Source organism: Hemicordylus capensis, chromosome 1 (genome assembly GCF_027244095.1).
Source record: "Hemicordylus capensis ecotype Gifberg chromosome 1, rHemCap1.1.pri, whole genome shotgun sequence".
In the NCBI taxonomy this organism is placed as follows: domain Eukaryota; kingdom Metazoa; phylum Chordata; class Lepidosauria; order Squamata; family Cordylidae; genus Hemicordylus; species Hemicordylus capensis.
This window is the reverse complement of record NC_069657.1, coordinates 347,821,837-347,839,747: the sequence shown is the minus strand read 5'-3', so window position 1 is coordinate 347,839,747 and position 17,911 is coordinate 347,821,837.

Sequence of the window (17,911 nt, the reverse complement as noted above, 5' to 3'; positions counted from 1 at the left end):
GCTGTGACATCGAAGGGACATCTGGGTGTACGTGAGCTAAGCCCTTCAGAAAGTATTTCACTTTTGGTATACTGAGAATCGAATGAGTGTCCTGGTTTTTCCAATGTGCTGCAATTGCTGCTAGATGAACCTCAATGAAGGACATACCTAGGCTGGATGTCTTCAAACTCAGAAAATAAGACAATGTCACTGGCAGCGGGGCTGAACAGGGAAACTCCGAATGATGGTCTGCAGCATTTAAATAAAACCTTTCCCACTTTGCTGCATAGGAAGAGGTGGTGGAGGGCTTTCTGGATGCTGACGTCTGCTAATATTTCCAAAGACCAGATGGATGAATCCTCCATGCTGTTAAGCACAGTGAAGCAGCATCTGGATGAAGCATCTCGCCTCATTGCTGGGAAAGCAGAACTGGATGGTACGGTAAGCAAAAGAACGTCCTGTATAACAGTCAAAGGAAAAGAGGGAACCACTGGTGACGTGGCTACCATAGTGTTATGAGAATACAATGAGTCTTGTCTTTTAAAATATTTTGCATGGTACGAGGGAGGAGCAGAATTGGCAGAAACAGGGAGGCAAAGCTTGTGTTCCAGTGCAGTGCAAATGCATCTCCTAAAGAACCTCTCCCAATTCCTACTTGAGTACAGAACTCTGGACATTGCTGAGTCTGCACATTGACAAATAGATCAACGTGAGGTCATCCCCATATGTAGAATACATTGTAGAGGGTAGCAAAGTGAAGTTTCAATTCATGGGATGTATTCTGAGACCTGCTTAATAGGTCTGCAAGGGCATTCTTTTGGCCTTGAATATGAAAGGCTGACTGATTAATTTGATGGCAGATTACCCATTCCCAAATACTTAGAGACAGCCAAAGCAAGGAATGGAAGCCTGTTCTGCCCTGGCAGTTGATGTAGGCCTTGGTTGATGTATTGTCCATCATAATTTGTACATGTAAGCCCACAATGTTCAGTAGAAAACCCCTTAGAGCTTTGTATATAGCTAGAAGTCCTAGATAATTTATATGATGTCCCACCTCTGACAAGGTCCATTGTCTATTCAGTTGTAGGTGTCTGAAGTGAGCTCCCCAATCTGTTTCTGGGGCATCTGTCATGATAGATGCTTGAGGCTCTGGTGTGCTGAATGGGATACACTTCATCAGGTTTCTTCTGAAGCTCCAACACCTTACAGACCTGTGAACCTTGTGCGGTATGTAGAGCTGTTTGGGTTGTGCATCCCTTTGTGGATTGAAGAGATCTAAGAACCAGCTTTGCAGATTTCTCACCCACAAGAGCACAAATGGGAGGACCACCAATGTCGAGGCCATAAGGCCTAATATGCGTTGCACCAGTTTTGCCAAATAGTGAGGGAACATCTGTATAGATAAGGCTTCTATTTTTTGAATGCATACTATAGGTATATAAACCACTGCTCATTTTAAGTCAAACATCATGCCCAGAAACTCAATCTTGTGTTTTGGTGACAGCTGAGACTTCTGAGGTTGATCTTTTGCCCTAAATATTGTAGTAATGCTGTGCTGACCTCTATGTCTCTGCAGGATAGGTTTGGATTGAGCTGCTATGAGCCAGTCATCTAAATATGAAAAAAATATGTATCCCTTGCTCCTGTAGGTGACCTATTATGACCACCATGCAGTTGGTATAAACCCTTGGAGCTGAGGACAGTCCAAACGGCATGGCTCTGAACTGGAACTTTTGGGATCCTATCTGGAAATGAAAAAACTTCCTGTGTTGCGGATGAGTAGTGACATGGTAATAGGCATTTTTGAGATCTATAGACACAAACCATATGCCCTCTGAGAGAAGGGGAATAATATCTGAGATAATGAGCATACAAAACTTTTTGTATGTTATGAAGGTGTTTAGATTTCGAAGGTCCATTATAGGGTGGATTCCTCCGTCCTTCTTTGGGATTGTAAAGTACAGTGAGTATAAACCATCTGTTTGACAAGGTGGTACTGATTTTATGGCTCCGTTTGAAGCATAGTGTCTATTTTGCCGCAAAGAGCTGGATTTGGAGGTGTGACCTTGGGTCCCGGTGTCTGGGGATATTTGAATAATTATACGGAATAACCTAGGTGAATAATGATAAATACCCAATTGTCCATAGTAATATGTTCCCATGCATCCAGATAGGGTCTCAATCATGTACTGATGTCCAGGTAGTCATGCTCTTTTGTTGTAAGAGGTAGAGCCCCTGGTGGTGCAGTGGTAAAACTGCCGCCCTGTAACCAGAAGGTTACAAGTTCGATCCTGACCAGGGGCTCAAGGTTGACTCAGCCTTCCATCCTTCTGAGGTCGGTAAAATGAGTACCCAGAATGTTGGGGGCAATATGCTAAATCATTGTAAACCGCTTAGAGAGCTCCGGCTATAAAGCGGTATATAAATGTAAGTGCTATTGCTATTTGGTCTTATTTTGGGGTGGCTTATTGGAAGGAAAACACTTCCTCTTCTACTGGGAGTATCTGTTTTGTCAAAAGGAATGGTCTGATTGGGTGTGTACAGCAGATATAGAAGACAGTGTATGCTGATAACTGAACAACCTGTTAAATTTGGAAGAAGATGATGAGTGGAGACGCATGGATCTGGTGGTATTGCAGAGCTTTTGAATATCTTAGATCCAAAGAAGGCCTGTTGGAGGGCAAATCCTGGTCTTTGCCTTGGGAGTCAATCCAGAAGACCACAACCATGCATGATGTCTCAATGCTATGGAGCTTGCCCTAGTTCTTGCTGAGCAATCCGTTCCATGTCTGGCAGTATGTAGAAGTTTTGTTCAACTTTAAAGTTTCCTGTTGAAGATTAGGGTAGATTCTTTTTTCCCTGGTGTAAGGGCATCCAGGTAGAGGGTCAGATTTCCCCCTAGGAAGTGGTTGTACATAGTCATGCATGCCTGGTAATTTGTCATTTTTAATTGCAATGTGGAAGTCGAATAGAGGCATCTGCCAATCAAGTCTAGCTTCCTGCCCTCCCTGTCATTTGGAGCAGACAAAGCCCTATTACGAGACTTTTTCTGTGCCACCTACACAACAATAGAGTTGGGGACAGGGTGCTTCTGAAGAAAAGGACAATCTTCCAACTGCACTTTGTAGTAATTTTCTACACTTTTGGAAGTTGCTGTGACTGCAGGTGGTTTCTCCCAGCAACCTCAAGTGATCTACTGTAAGGCAGGGTTTGTGGGCAAGGCTACCGCCTGGTGGGCATCACTATCAATCAAGTCAAAAATAGGAATGGTAGATGGTTTTAATGGTTCTTTGGTTAGAGGCCTTTATTCCTTCCTTGATTCAATTTATATACCACCTGACTCCAGAGGCTTTAGACAGTTCACAAAAATAAACAGGTAAAAGGTAGGCCACAGGATTTAGGACATTCCATCCCACTTCAGGATGAAACAAAATAAGAAACTGTTGAAACACTTTAAAACAATTTAAAACATTCAAATATTGCTTGAAGTCTGGCTAAAAAATTGTGTCTTAAGCCCACTTTTGAAGGCTGGCCAAGATGTTAACCCACAAATGTCTATAGGGAGTGCATTCCACAGCCCAGGAGCAACCACAGAGAAGGACTGCTCCCAAGTCACTGGCAGCCAAGCCGGCAGTATATAGAGACGGAACTCTCTTGATGACCTTAATGTGCAGTGGGGAGCATGCAGAAGAAGGCACTCTCCCAGGTAACCCAGTCCCAAATCATTTAGGGCTTTAAAGCTAATTACCAGAATTTTGTATTTTGCATGGACACCTATTGGTAGCTAATGCAATTGTTTAAAAACAGGCATAATATGTTATCTCCAAGAAACCCCGGAGACCAATATAGCCACTGCGTTTTGGACCAACTGAAGTTTCCATTCTAGAATTCTTCTAATGGCGTTTCCATTCTAGATACTTGGTCAGAAAAGGATCGCAGATCTTCAGATGGAGACAGGGGCTTAGGGTCCTCCAGCCAATCTGTAGGGGTTGTTACTAGCTGAGGGGAAGAAGAAGTCTAACTCTGCTATGACTGGAAGGTCCAATAAGTTCTTGGCCTCCCTTACCTACAACTTTCTCTTTCAAAAGGCAGAAGAAGGAACAAGGGGGCCCACTTTCATATCAACAGAGAATAATTGGTTGACGGAATTAAAGTAGGGGGAAACCTGGGGAAAAGTTTCTAGGCAAAACAAGAAGTAATCCACTGGTGCCCTTAATAAACAAATAAATAAATAGTTCAAAATCCCTAAGTGTTTCAAGCTATGTGCTCTTCAACAGGGGTAAAGTATTAAGAAATTGCCAGGCAGGTCAGATAAATTTTATCCTCACAGATCAGAACTCGTCAATAACAATTCATGTTGCTAGATTTTGTGTTGAAGTTTATAGGATTAGACAAGAGTTAACTCAGAATCTTAATTAGACCTAGATTCTAAGGTTATTAGTACCTCTAATAACTCATGTTTCTTATTTTGCTACCCTTTTTATTTATTCTTTGCTATTGCTTGTTGTTTGCTATTTGTATCTGGTCAATGACTGTAATAAATATTTGATGAATGGATTGATGGTTTGATTGAAGGAGTAAGAAAGAATACTATTCCAAAAGACCATGAAGATACCTCTTTCCTTAAGATCAAACATGCCATCTTGGAATTAATTATATCAAGGGGAGAGAAAACTTCAGGAAGTCAGACATACCATGGCTTTCAGGGAAGCCAACTATAATGAGCTTAAGAAAAATCTAGGTAGGAAGGAACCCATTAGCTAGAAATCCTAGAGTGGGCGGTGGGGGGAGGAGTAAAAGAGAGATGGAAGATTCTGAAAATCAAGATACTGAAGGCACAATCAGAAACAATTCTCTGAGAAGGAAAAATGAGGCCTCTCAATAAATCAGCTCGTATGCACAGAAAACTCCCTGAACAGCTAAGAAGCAAAAAAGACACCTACTGGAAATAGAAGGGGGTGCATATAACCACAGAAGAGTTCAATTCATCTTTATGAATGGGGAGAGGGGAGTTACGTACACAGCTCCTCTTTTTTTGCAGCAGCCATGTGTATTTCATACCATCTAGTTCTCACCTGATGTATGGCATTTTGTTATAGGTGATAGCTATACCTCTCTGTCCCAAACTCAAGTCTTTTTTTAAAAATTTTTTGATTTAGATTATACCCCACTCCTCATTTCCCAATAGAACCATCAAAGCATCTCCCAAAAATGCCAAGCGAGATATAGGCTGCGTTCAAACAATCCTCCAAACTATGGCTTGAAGGACTGGGAATGATCCTGGGCTTAGTGTGTCCCCCCACCCCACAAGTGTGTGTAGCTTACTGGATTACTTCCTGTTTTGATTGAACCATAGTTTGTTACCTTCTAATGCAGCAAACTGGTTGGATCCAACCAGTTTCATGACTGCAAATAATGCTTTTTTGTTTGTTTGAGAAACATTGGAGAAATCAAAGTAGGACAAGTAGTTAATTTGAAATAATCAGCTCATTATAGATGATAATGTAAACAAGCTCTCTGGTATTTTCTATTATTCCTACTATGAGAAATTTCACATGCCAGTTCCATGGGAATAGCTGGTACATATTTCTGTGCTGTGTTACTGGTAGCATTCTAGTTGCCCCTGCTAACTAGGCAAAGAGGCACCTTTTACCGTGGTGATTCTCTTTATTTAGCAGGGGGAGAGTAACTGGCCCTATCCACCCACAGCACAGTACTTCCAGTGACTGTTGCTGATGTCTATCTTATGTTTCTTTTTAGACTGTGAGCCCTTTGGGGACAGGGATCCATCTTATTTGTTTGTTATTTCTCTGTGTAAACCGCCCTGAGCCATTTTTGGAAGGGCGGTATAGAAATTGAATTATTATTATTATTATTATTATTATTATTATTATTATTATTGGTAACATGTGAATGCCATGTTTTACCTTTTCTTTTCTCGCTTTGAGGAGCTCTACAATTGTCCCTGGATCCTAGCAAATAGACCCAGGGGTGAAAAGAAAGGCAAGTATTTCTTTCACATGTTATAGAGAACATTATAGCTCTATTCAGACATTATGTTGAATACTTGTACGAGTGTACAGTGTGCACAGGAACAGAACTGTACACTGGTTATTCACTTGTTATGTTGGACACAGGTACAGTACACTTCCTATCTGTAGCATGTAAGTTCACCTTTAAAATAAACACAGAAGCAGTCATTCACACAAAAACATGTATGACATCTGTACACTTGTCCAACACAGTGTCTAAATAGGGCTTATGTGTACATGCACATACGGACACATACTCATTAATTTCTGTAGCATTTATTCTTCATAAGTATATATTGCTCTTCCGTTGGGGAGCTTAGAACATCTTATGTGGGGCTCCCAGTGGTCTCCTGTTTAGGTGTTGATCAGGTCCACACCTCCTTAGCTTCCATAGTGCCAACTTTTGAACATACCTCTCTAGTTGTCCTTTGAACAGCTGTTTGATCTGCAGCAATTAGAAGGTGCTAATGTTTAGCTCCATGCCATGAAAGCCTCACCTATTGATTTCTGCTGATCAAGCCAGTGTTAAAAAGGACCAAAACAAGGCCAGCCCATTGGCAACCCTAAGCACTGGGGGCTCCCAGGCCCTTCACTTCAGATTCCAAATATTCAATGAGGCTATTCACACAAGCGGCACTCTTCACTCAATGTGCGGCAGCTGTGAAAAAGGCCAACTCCATGATAGGGATCATTAGGAAGGGGACTGAAAATAAAACGGCTAATATTATAATGCCCTTATACAAAACTATGGTGCGGCCACACCTGGAATACCGCATACAATTCTGGTCACCAAAAGGACATTGTAGAACTGGAAAAGGTGCAGAAGAGGGCAACCAAGATAATCGGGGCCTAGAGCACCTTTCTTATGAGGCAAGACTACAACACCTGGGGCTTTTTAGTTTAGAAAACAGACGACTGCGAGGAGACATGATAGAGGTCTATACAATCATGCATGGTGTAGAGAAAGTGGATAGAGAGAAATTCTTCTCTCTCACACATAACACTAGAACCAGGAATCATCCCATGAAATTGATTGCCGGGAAATCTAGGATCAACAAACGGAAGTACTTTTTCACACAATGCATAATCAACTTGTGGAATTCTCTGCCACAAGATGTGGTGACAGCCAACAACTTGGATGGCTTTAAGAAGGGTTTGGATAACTTCATAGAGGAGAGGTCTATCAATGGCTGCTAGTCGGAGGGCTGTGGGCCACCTCCAGCCTCAAAGGCAGGATGCCTCTGAGTACCAGTTGCAGGGGAGTAACAGCAGGAGAGAGGGCATGCCCTCAAATCCTGCCTGTGGCTTCCAGCGGCATCTGGTGGGCCACTGCGCAAAACAGGATGCTGAACTAGATGGGCCTTGGGCCTGATCCAGCAGGGCTGTTCTTATGTTCTTATGAACGTGCAAAACCAGGCTGGGCTCTTAGCCCAATTTTGCACACTTGTGTGAACAACCGGGATCACATCCATTCCCTGTGGCTACACGGTGACAAACAAGCCTAACTAGCCACCTAGTTAAATGAGGTTAAGGGAATGAGCACTCCCTTAACCTTGGTTTTTTTGATCGTATGTCAACTGTAGCTGCTTGCAGCCGTGGCTGGTACACTTGTGGCAGAGGGGAGATCCCAGTAATGCACTCTGCACTCACTCTGTGCATTATTTGGACTCTTGGGGGTGGGGTGATGCGCAACGGCGCATCCCAGCATCCCAATCCCTGGAGCTGCTGGGCAAACTGCAGGTGAACCACCGCTGCTCATCTGGGCGGGTGATCCGCCCACACAAGGATGGGCAACTGATCATCTTCAGGGAAGGTAAGCTTAACCCTCCTTCTCTGCAGACAGCCTGCGAGCTCTTCTAATTGATCGTGAGAAGAGCCTGAATGTGTTTAAACAGGATCCTGGCCCATTCAGCACTTTGGGAAATGCACATCCCACCTGGAAACTATTTCCATTCTAAATGCAGCTAATAGTGCTGCTGCCGCCGTCTGACTGATTTAATGCTAATTAGACACAGCAAATTGTGACAGAAGGTGTTCTGCTGCAAGCCAGCCTGCCATGCAGTGGCATGAAATATGTCTGTGTCAGGGGAGAAGATATGTGCATCCAGGCTGAAAAGCCTTTGGCCTGAAATGACATGGGGAGGAATTTATGCATGCAAAACCAGACATATGTTTGTGTTCATAAAGTGTAACTGTGTCTGCTTATTGCTTTGACACAGTATGCTGTGTGAGAAATGCAGAAAAGTCACACACAGAAGAGTGACTCTGTGAACATTCCGCACAGAATAATGGGGTTGCAAGGTCAATGGGGTAGTCACTGGGTTATCGTTTAGAATCAATGAGCCAAGGACAGCTTGGAGCAGGTTGCTATAGCTCTGCACTGTATATGCTATTTACATAGACGGAATAGGTATAGTCAGTACAGGGTATGAGGAATTCTGCATGAATGAACCATTCATTCCCACCAAACAAAAACTGCATTGAACCTTTATTCAATTTATATCCTATCTTTTGTCTTTCATGAAACTCAAGGCAACCGGTAGGTATCCCATCTGGGTGCTGACCAGACCAAGGACAACTTAGTTGCCACATGGCTGCTGAATCATATTCTGTGAGACCATCTTGTGGGATCAAGTAGATATAGAGGTCATTCTCATGATTAGCCCGAGTTTTCTACTGCTCAGTTGTGTGGATGCTTGGGCTGCCAGCTGCCTGAGTGTCCATAGAGTTGGGCGGAAGGAGTACTCGACAGCATGGAGCTCTCCCAGTACATCACACTCCTCAGGCAGGACTTTCTCCTCCAGATCCCAGCTCTGCCAGTCACTGCCACACCACTCATGTGGGTGTGCGATTGGGCCGAATAGAGGAAGAAGAGAAGCCGATCATCTGGGAAGAGGCAAGTAGGAGCCTGTTTGCCCCCCACCCCCGTGCCTAAGCCCCAGTCTACCAGTTTGGTCATGTGAATGGCCTTACTATGTTCATTTCATCAAGTGCTGAATGAGTTGCATGCATAATTTACATAGAAATCTATTATTTGAAGCGGGATGTAGAACTTTAAGGCAGAGACACCCAGGATTTAGCGCAAGTTGGCAATCTCACATTGGACTGAAAAGTGGAAATTTGGAATTTTCACTTGAAAAGTGGGAATTCATAGGGCTGTACTGTATTGCGCGCTAACTGTAGTTAAAATCCCTAACTCCAATTCATGTGGCAGATGTACAACTAAACGCCGTTAGTCTAACTGCAGTGGAGGGAGAGGGGAGCCCCTCCATGCCGCTTGGCCTCTCAGCCCAATCCCATGCAGCTCCGTGGCCAGACTGTGGGCAAAGTGTCACCATGTCAGATGCGTGGCTGCGATTGGACACAAACTCCAGTGGGGCATGCCTTGTGAGATCGGAGGTTAGCCCACTCTCGGCAGGGGTAGCACAATGAGAGCCCTTTAAATGCCCTGCAATGCCAGTGCTGCTTCTGCCAGCCATGGCACCCCCACAAGTGGCCCCATACCCCAAAAGCACCACTAAAATTCCCTTTCCCGGGGGGAGGAGTGGGGGCTGAGGAGAATGGAATCCCGCTTTCTTTGCAGGATGGGAGAACCCACATTTGCCACAATGGGATATGTAGATGGAGCAGGGCAAAGGATGCTGTGGGTCTGCCCCAACATGACCAGGGAAGATGTCGCGAGGGGAGACCCTACCAGAGCACTCCAGCCAAACCCATCCCAAAGCCGCTGCAGTCTATTGGGAATATGCCTGTGCCCACTATGGCACTGTTCCCACCCGCAGACTGCGAGCTCACAAGTTGAGCTGGCCAATTAACCATCAGAGAATCCAAGGGGACTCCACTCTAGTGAGGCCCCCAACTATCCTTGTTTAGAAACAGAATAATTTTTTTTTAAAAAAATACTTTTCACTCTCCCCTCATCCTTCCTATGCATTGCGCTCACCCTGGAGGACATCCCCACACCCCACCATCAATAGCCTGGCTGCACGCAGTGCCAGTTGCTCCCTGGCACTAGCTGAGTGGCTTGACACACTGGCTGGTCCCGGATGGGGCATATTGGCATCCCTGTAACCTGGCAACTCTGTAGCTGCCTGGCTGCCTTGGAGGGGCAGGGCAGGTTTCCTGAGCGGCTGCCAGTGAGAAGTGCTGGAATCCTGGAGCAGCCGCATCCTCGGGTGGGTCTGCGCTGCCGCCTCTATAATTGGAGTTAGGAACTGGGCGCTTAACTGTGGCTAGGGTTTGGGCGTAATGCTTCGGTGGCATAACCACAGTTATGGCAGTGAACCATAGGAGAAATTCTGGGTACAAACTGGAGTCAGTCTGGGCAGACTGGAGTGAACGTTGGAGGCTTAACTGGGGTTTTCCGTGTTTGGGCATACTGCAGTTACCAACACTGTTAGCTTTAAATACAGTTCAACTGTATGTGTGAACAACAGAGGGGGTTGCCTTAGGCAAAGAGTTCATGACTGAGGGGAGGGGGCCGTAGCTCAGTGGAAGAATCTCTGCTTTGCATGCAGAACGTTCCAGGTTCGGTCCCTGTCTTCTCCAGATAGGGCTGGGCAAGACTCCGCTCTGAAAACCCAGAGAGCCTCTGCCAGTCAGCATAGACGGTTCTGAGCTAGAGGAACCAGACTCAGTATAAGGCAGCTCCCAATCTCTGTTCCTATGTCCTCTTGTACCAGCCCACATCAGCCCACCTCCAGCGGGTATCCCTCTTACCTGGTAGTGTCCAGCATGCTGCCACTGCAGCAGGAGTCTCCGCTGCGAGGCTGCTCCCCAGGCGAAGGGCAAAGACAGAGAAGGGCCCATCCCACATACTCCACAACCTTGTTTCTTGAGGGGTTCAGCCCACCTTTCAGTCTGGCAAGGTGCTCAGAGTCATTCTGGAGCAGGTGGTCCTTGGGCTCAAACCATCAAGTCAGAGGCATAGCTACAACTGAAAAGGGGGCAGGGATGTCCCTGGGCCCCTAAGAGTGGGGGGACTTGCCAGCTATATGACCATTTGCTCTTTGCTCTCTTCTTCACACCTCTCTGAAAAAGAAGATGGAGGGGAAGGGGCCCATCTTCACTTTTTGTCCCAGGGCCCATTCTGACCTTGCAATGCCCCTGTTTTAAGATGACCACCAACACCACAAATTGCACCCAGAAGCAAATTGGAAGCCAGTGCAGGTCTTTCAGAATTGGAGCAGTGTGGTCACTCCCTGACAACAGCCCAGCTGCTGCGTTTTGTCCTAGCCGAAGCTTCCAAATATCTTTCGGAAGCAGCCCCAAGTCATGTGACGTGACCATGGTATGGGCAAGTGTGGCAAGATCTGCCTTGAAATGGTGTGCAGAACCTACCCACCCGATTGGCTCATGATTCCATATTTTAGAAATGAATTATCTGAAGTCAACTGGGAAAATAGCAGAATCCTTCTGCATGCCTACACATCCATTGTGTAACAGCACCCCATGGTTGTCACAATTTGGCAGTGCTGCTTGATTCCTTCTGGCAATTCTCCTTTCTCCCCCACCCTCCACCAAGAAAACAGTTGGTTGTTCCCTGCTGGATATTTTTATCCTGTTGCATCTATTTCCTCTTTCTAACATTTTGCATGACCTCTGTACTTTTGACAGCTCTATCTAGAGCTTCCTAGTAAAGGTAAAGTGTGCCATCAAGTCGATTTCGACTCCTGGTGCTCACAGAGCCCTGTGGTTTTCTTTGGTAGAATACAGAAGGGGTTTACCATTTCCTCCTCCTGCACAGTATGAGATGATGCCTTTCAGCATCTTCCTATATTGCTGCTGCCTGATATAGTACCAGCAGGGATTCAAACCAGCAACCTTCTGCTTGTTAGTCAAGCATTTCCCCATTGCACCACTTAAGGTGACTGCCTAGTACCTTACAACAAATGAAAACCAAACAGTTATGTGAAGCAGCCTTGAGTACCAGAGAGAAACCTGGCAGACATGGATTGAAATCCCTGCTCAGATGTGGCTTCCAGCTGCTGGAACACAGCTGTTACCACAGGCTGGATAATCAAGAGAATCTGCCACAGTCAGGAGAGGAGAGCTGGTCTTGTGGTAGCAAGCATGACTTGTCCCCATAGCTAAGCAGGGTCTGCCCTGGTTGCATATGAATGGGAGACCACATGTGAGCACTGTAAGACATTCCCCTTAGGGGATGGAGCCGCTCTGGGAAGAGCAGAAGGTTCCAAGTTCCCTCTCTGGCTTCTCCAAGATAGGGCTGAGATAGAGTCCTGCCTGCAACCTTGGAGAAGCCACTGCTAGTCTGTGTAGACAATACTGAGTTAGATAGACCAATGGTCTGACTCAGTATACGGCAGCTTCCTATGTCTGTGTTGACTGTGATGAGCACGGAAAGCTGGCCAACGTCTTGTGCAGTGAACCACTGGTCCAAGTGAGGGTGCCCTTCCTGCTTCCAAGCCACTCTCTGTCCTGCACGATTTGTGAAGGTGGGGCTGTCCGATGGCTACTAAGGAGTGCATCATCGTGCTTTCAGTGTTACTTCCATTGGAAAGTGTGATAATGCACTTCTGACAGGGGCGTAGCTAGGGGAGAGGGGGCCCGTGTTCATCCCTCTCTTGGGCGGCCCCCCAGAGTGAGGGAGACAATGAAGAAAATAGGGAGGGATGGAGCTGGAGGGCCCTCAGGAGCTAGGGGCCCATGTTCTTTGAACCCTTTCGTTCAATTATAGCTACGCCCCTGACTTCTGAGTAGCCATGGAGCAGCCCTACCTTTGCAAAGGGTGAAGGAGCAGTTCAGAGTGACTTGGAAGCAGCAAACACACCCCTCACTTGGAGCCACTGATGTTATGAGAGCCATCGTCTGCCTGTTAGTTTACAGCCTAAATGCATCCTTTAAAGCACTCAGTGGCTTGAGTCTGGGATACGACTTCTCCCTTATGTACCCCCATCCTCTGTGAGTTGAGATGATTGAGTAGGGCAGTACTGCAAGTGCACTGCTATTGCAGGTGAGCCTGCCTAGACTAGTGGTGGCACTCATGCTGCTCACAGGAGATGGAGCATATCCAGCCACACAGTATCTTCAGAAGATTAGTGGAAGCATTTTATTTTCAGCAGGCTTTGGGGGACTGGGTTTGAGAGCTGGTATCTGGCTTTTAGTGGAAATCCTGTTTGATGAGAGACATTAATGGTTCTAAATAATTTATTGACTGCAGTGTATTGTTTTGTTTGTGAGCTCGTTTGATGGGTGGAAAGCAAGAGGGAAAATAAACCACCTGATGTCCTTAAGAAACACTCTCTCTCTCTCTCTCTCTCTCTCTCTCTCTCCCTCTCTCTCATTCTCTGTCAGTACCTTATCTCTACCATGGGGGAAATGGTATGTCTAAGGAAGATCTATAACTGTCATCACTGCACTAATCCAGAGCTCCATGCAGAGACCAGAGTTCTGATTCAGAACAGCACTGAGACTGCAGAATTCTTGTACATCTGAAGGAATGGGGTAGCAGGCACATGCAAGGGAATGGATTTGCCCCTGCCGTTGAAATAAACAGGGAAATCTTTGCCGCAGGGGGAGACATTTTGTGTGCACATCACAGCCTTTATACCTGTAAGGGAATGTTGGATTAGGCATGTGATGCTCCAGAAGCGTTCATTAAGACCAAAAGAACTTGAGCAACCTCTACCTGCATCAGCTCACTCCAAATGCTGAAGGCATGTTAGCAACCTCATTCTATGTGGCTGCAATCAGTGTGAAGAACAAACACTTGTGCCGCTTCAAGTACGGTAGCAGTCAGTCCCTGGGAGGCAGAGTTGGCCTCTGTGGCTTTGATCAAGTATATTAAAAGGCTGCAGAATGCCACATAAAATAATCACTATTGCATGCAATTTCATGGGGAGAATGGAGTGCCTTGTTCGCTGACAGTGACAAAACTATGGAGAAGCCATACGTAAAGTTAGTATTGGGGTGGTGGTGGTGGACTAAACATCTAGTTTGGCACGACATGTTTATTTTCTTTCAAACACTGCTATTGAACAGCAGTGTGAGGGGGATCAGGATGGGACCTTTACATTTGAGGAGGGGGGATTAGCCCATTCCCACGATGTCGCAGTCAGAGCTAAACTCAAGCACTGAAGCTGCTATGGGCACCAGTGAACATTTCTCTCTCAGGGTTAATGGTAACTTTGGGGATGTGAACTTTGGGGACGTGAGAGGAAATGATTCAATACCCCCTCTCCAGTTCTGATTCAGCCTTTCAGGAGTTATTTACCTGGGGTGGGGGGTGCGGGTAGAAACAAAGAACCAGTGCCAAACTGTGTGTTCAGGGTAACATGTAATTTAGCCCTAAAAGGTTGTTTTAGTGTTCACATGATGAAAGTGATTTATTTTCTCATGAAAGAACAGGTAGAAACAAAGAAATATCACAAAATTCTAATATTTCCAATTTAGTACTGCAAGCTAGTATAGTACAGTATCTCGCGTGTTGGGCCGACATATGGGAAACCCAGTTCACCTCTGTACTCTTTCATGAAGTGCACTAAGTGGCCACTTTTTCTCAGCCTAACCTACCTCATAGGGTTGCTGTGAGGCTAAAATATCGCTCTGAACTTAAGTTACTGTATGGGGAAATGCATAAATGCATAACTCAATTATTTTATTCAAATGTAGAATTTATTTTATATCTGTATCCAAAAATCAAACGATCCTACTCAAACTCACTCAGTGTCATTCACAAGGAAGACATGTTTGATGCGAATAACTTTTTGTTGAGTGGTTTGATTTGAAGTGACATAACAATGCTCTCCACTCTGACCGGACTGCTTAATGTCCTGGCAGTGAAGCAGAAGAAGTGGAGCTGGAGAACTTGCTCTACAGAGTACACATTTTCTTTCTGTATAGTATACCAAAGCCTGAAAGTGTTTCTGAATGCTCCCAATTGGAACCTGAAATAATGGTACCCATGACAACCAAAGGACTTGCCTTTTATACCATCATTATGTATTGCTGCATATGCTGTTAAAGATTATGGTCAGTATAGTTCTTCCCAGATTCTGTGTTTAGCACACTACAGTGGTGCCATGTGAGTGAACTGCTAGTGTGCACAAGAAATTAATTCAATAAATAACCCAAAGCATCCAATAAGAGTATCCTGGGTTGAATAATTCTATGTTTGCATGGGGTGTGATCTGAACATCCAGTCATTCCAGATGCAGAGATGTAACAGAAATACTCCATTATGCTAGTCTATGACCATAATAAAGATTGATTGATTGAATTACCCCACTTTCAGGCTGCCTATGATGACTTCTGGCCTCATACAAGAGCCGGCGGGGCGGGACGGGGCGGGGCAGGGCAAGGCACGGCAAGGCATGGAGATTCCTGGAAAAAAGATAGATTGGAAATTAAAGGGATGAATCTCCTTTGCCTGTACTGCTTAGAAATGCTTACTGTCCTGTAGTTACAAACAATAACTCATATTGTCTTGTGTTTTCACTTTTCGTTCCTGAAGACTGAATCCCTCTGTATAAGAATCTGTGTATTGCATATGCATACAGTAATGAAATCTATCTTTTAAATCTATGACCCTTGAGTTAATTAAACTATTTGAAATCTGTCTCATTTTGACTTGGTGAAATTGTCTATTGCTAAAGAGCTCCAGACTTAGTTATGTTGGCTGTAACATTAATAAGAGCAAGTCTATTTGAGGAATATTGTTGAAAAGAAAATACAACATAGAAAATACTGAATAGCTAGATGTGCAATGCTCCAAGTGCCCCATTCTCCTTTAGTTATAATGCAGCCGCCATTGCATACCTGCATTATAGGAAAAAAAGATTGCAGCTGCCACTGCGGCGAAAGGAACTTGGCCGAGCAGTCTCACCGACCTGCTACCAGCACTGGCCTGAGGTGAAAAGGCTCTGGTATTTAGACTAAAGATGTCCCCAGATGTCATATTACCTGGTTCAGAATACAAATGTGTCCAGCTCGAGTAGTGTGTCCCCACACCCCACAAGTTTGTCTCCAACTTGAAACATAGAAACATTCTGTGTACCTATGCATGATCAGTATTCAGCACACCAGGTGCCTAATGGCCATTGTTTTGAAGATGTATATGCCTGAATGTGTTTCTCACTGAACCATTGGTTGCCACCAGGAGAGAACCTGTTTGTTTGGAGAGCATCTTTTCTATTTGTGCCCATTCACTTGATTGGTGGTTGCATACATTTGATGTGGTTGTCATCCTTCATCCAGATCGAAAGTCCTATCTTGTTCCTCTGTGTGTTTTTGTTTGGGGTGGAGTGGGAATTGATTTACAAGGAACTCTTCTCTGTCTCAGGTGCTGAGAACTACAATTCTCAGGAAGTTAGATGATTAGGTGCATGCATGCAGCACCATCAGCACACATGCATTAACTTGATAGGCTGAGAGTAAAGTCTTGGAAAACACATGATTCTCCCTTGCCCGAATGTTCACCAAGACAGTTTGCATCCAACTATGGTGGCTGCTAGTAGAAGGCAGAGAATGTCTGTTCTCTGACATTTCAAAAAAGATGGAGGCAAATTCAAATATATGTGCCCTTCCCATTGGAGGGTAAAATGAAACCAGGGAGTAGGGTGCTGGTACTCCAATAGGGGAAATTTCTCCTTCCAAGAATAAGAAAGGACCTGGCACACAAAAAAGCAGGCCCTACACCAATGATTTCTTATAAATCAATTGACTCTAAAAGTCTAGTTCTTACTCAAGTGGCCAAGCTGTGCCTGGGTTCTACCACTTCAGAATCGCAGGTGATGGACACTTATTATTATTATTATTTCTTGTTTACACAGTCAGACAGGTGTTATTGACTGGTTTGTTTTATCCAGGCATCGAGTCCTTCCCAAGGACCTGGGATGCCAGAGTTTTATTGTCAGTTGTTATAGATATCGTCGCAGAATATAGGCTGTTCCCAGTAAAGCTGCTTTTTGTAATTGGCTGATGGTGATTTCTGTGGCCCCTATGGTGTTGAGGAGCTCTTCAAGGTCTTTTGGAACTGCACCCAGGGCGCCAATTACCACTGGGATTATTTTGGTCTTTTTCTGCCACAGCCTTTCAATTGCCATTTGTAGATCTTTGTATTTGGTGATTTTTTCTATTTCTTTTTCTTCTATTCTGCTATCCCCTGGTATTGCTATGTCGATTATTTTGACTTGTTTTTTTTTCTTCTCGACTACAGTGATATCTGGTGTATTGTGTGGCAGATGTTTGTCTGTTTGTAGTCGGAAGTCCCATAATATTTTTACATCTTCATTTTCTTCAACTTTTTCAATTTGATGGTCCCACCAATTCTTGGCTACAGGTAGCTTGTATTTTTTGCAGATGTTCCAGTGTATCATCCCTGCTACCTTGTCATGCCTTTGTTTGTAGTCAGTCTGTGCGATCTTCTTACAATAGCTGATCAGGTGGTCCACTGTTTCATCTGCTTCTTTACAAAGGCGGCACTTGCTGTTTGTGGTGGATTTTTCAACTTTTGCTCTTATTGCATTTGTTCTTAGTGCCTGTTCTTGTGCAGCCAGTATTAAACCCTCTGTTTCTTTCTTCAAGTTGCCATTCTTAAGCCATTGCCAGGTCTTAGTGATGTCTGATTTTCCACTTATATTGTGTAAATATTGACCATGCAGGGGCTTATTTCTCCATTTTTCTGCCCGGTTCTTGACTTGTTCTTTCTTGTAGGCCTGTTTTGTTTCATTGGTGTTGAATAGTTTCGCGTTCTTGACCATTTGAAGTGCATCTTCTTCACTGTCCCTTATATATTCTTCAAGGCCTCTTTTCTCCTCCTCTACTGTTTGATGGACTTGCAGCATTCCTCTTCCACCTCAGCTGCGAGGGAGGTAGAGCCTATCTACATCACTGCGGGGGTGCAGAGCATGATTGATGGTCATGGTTTTCCTGGTCTTACG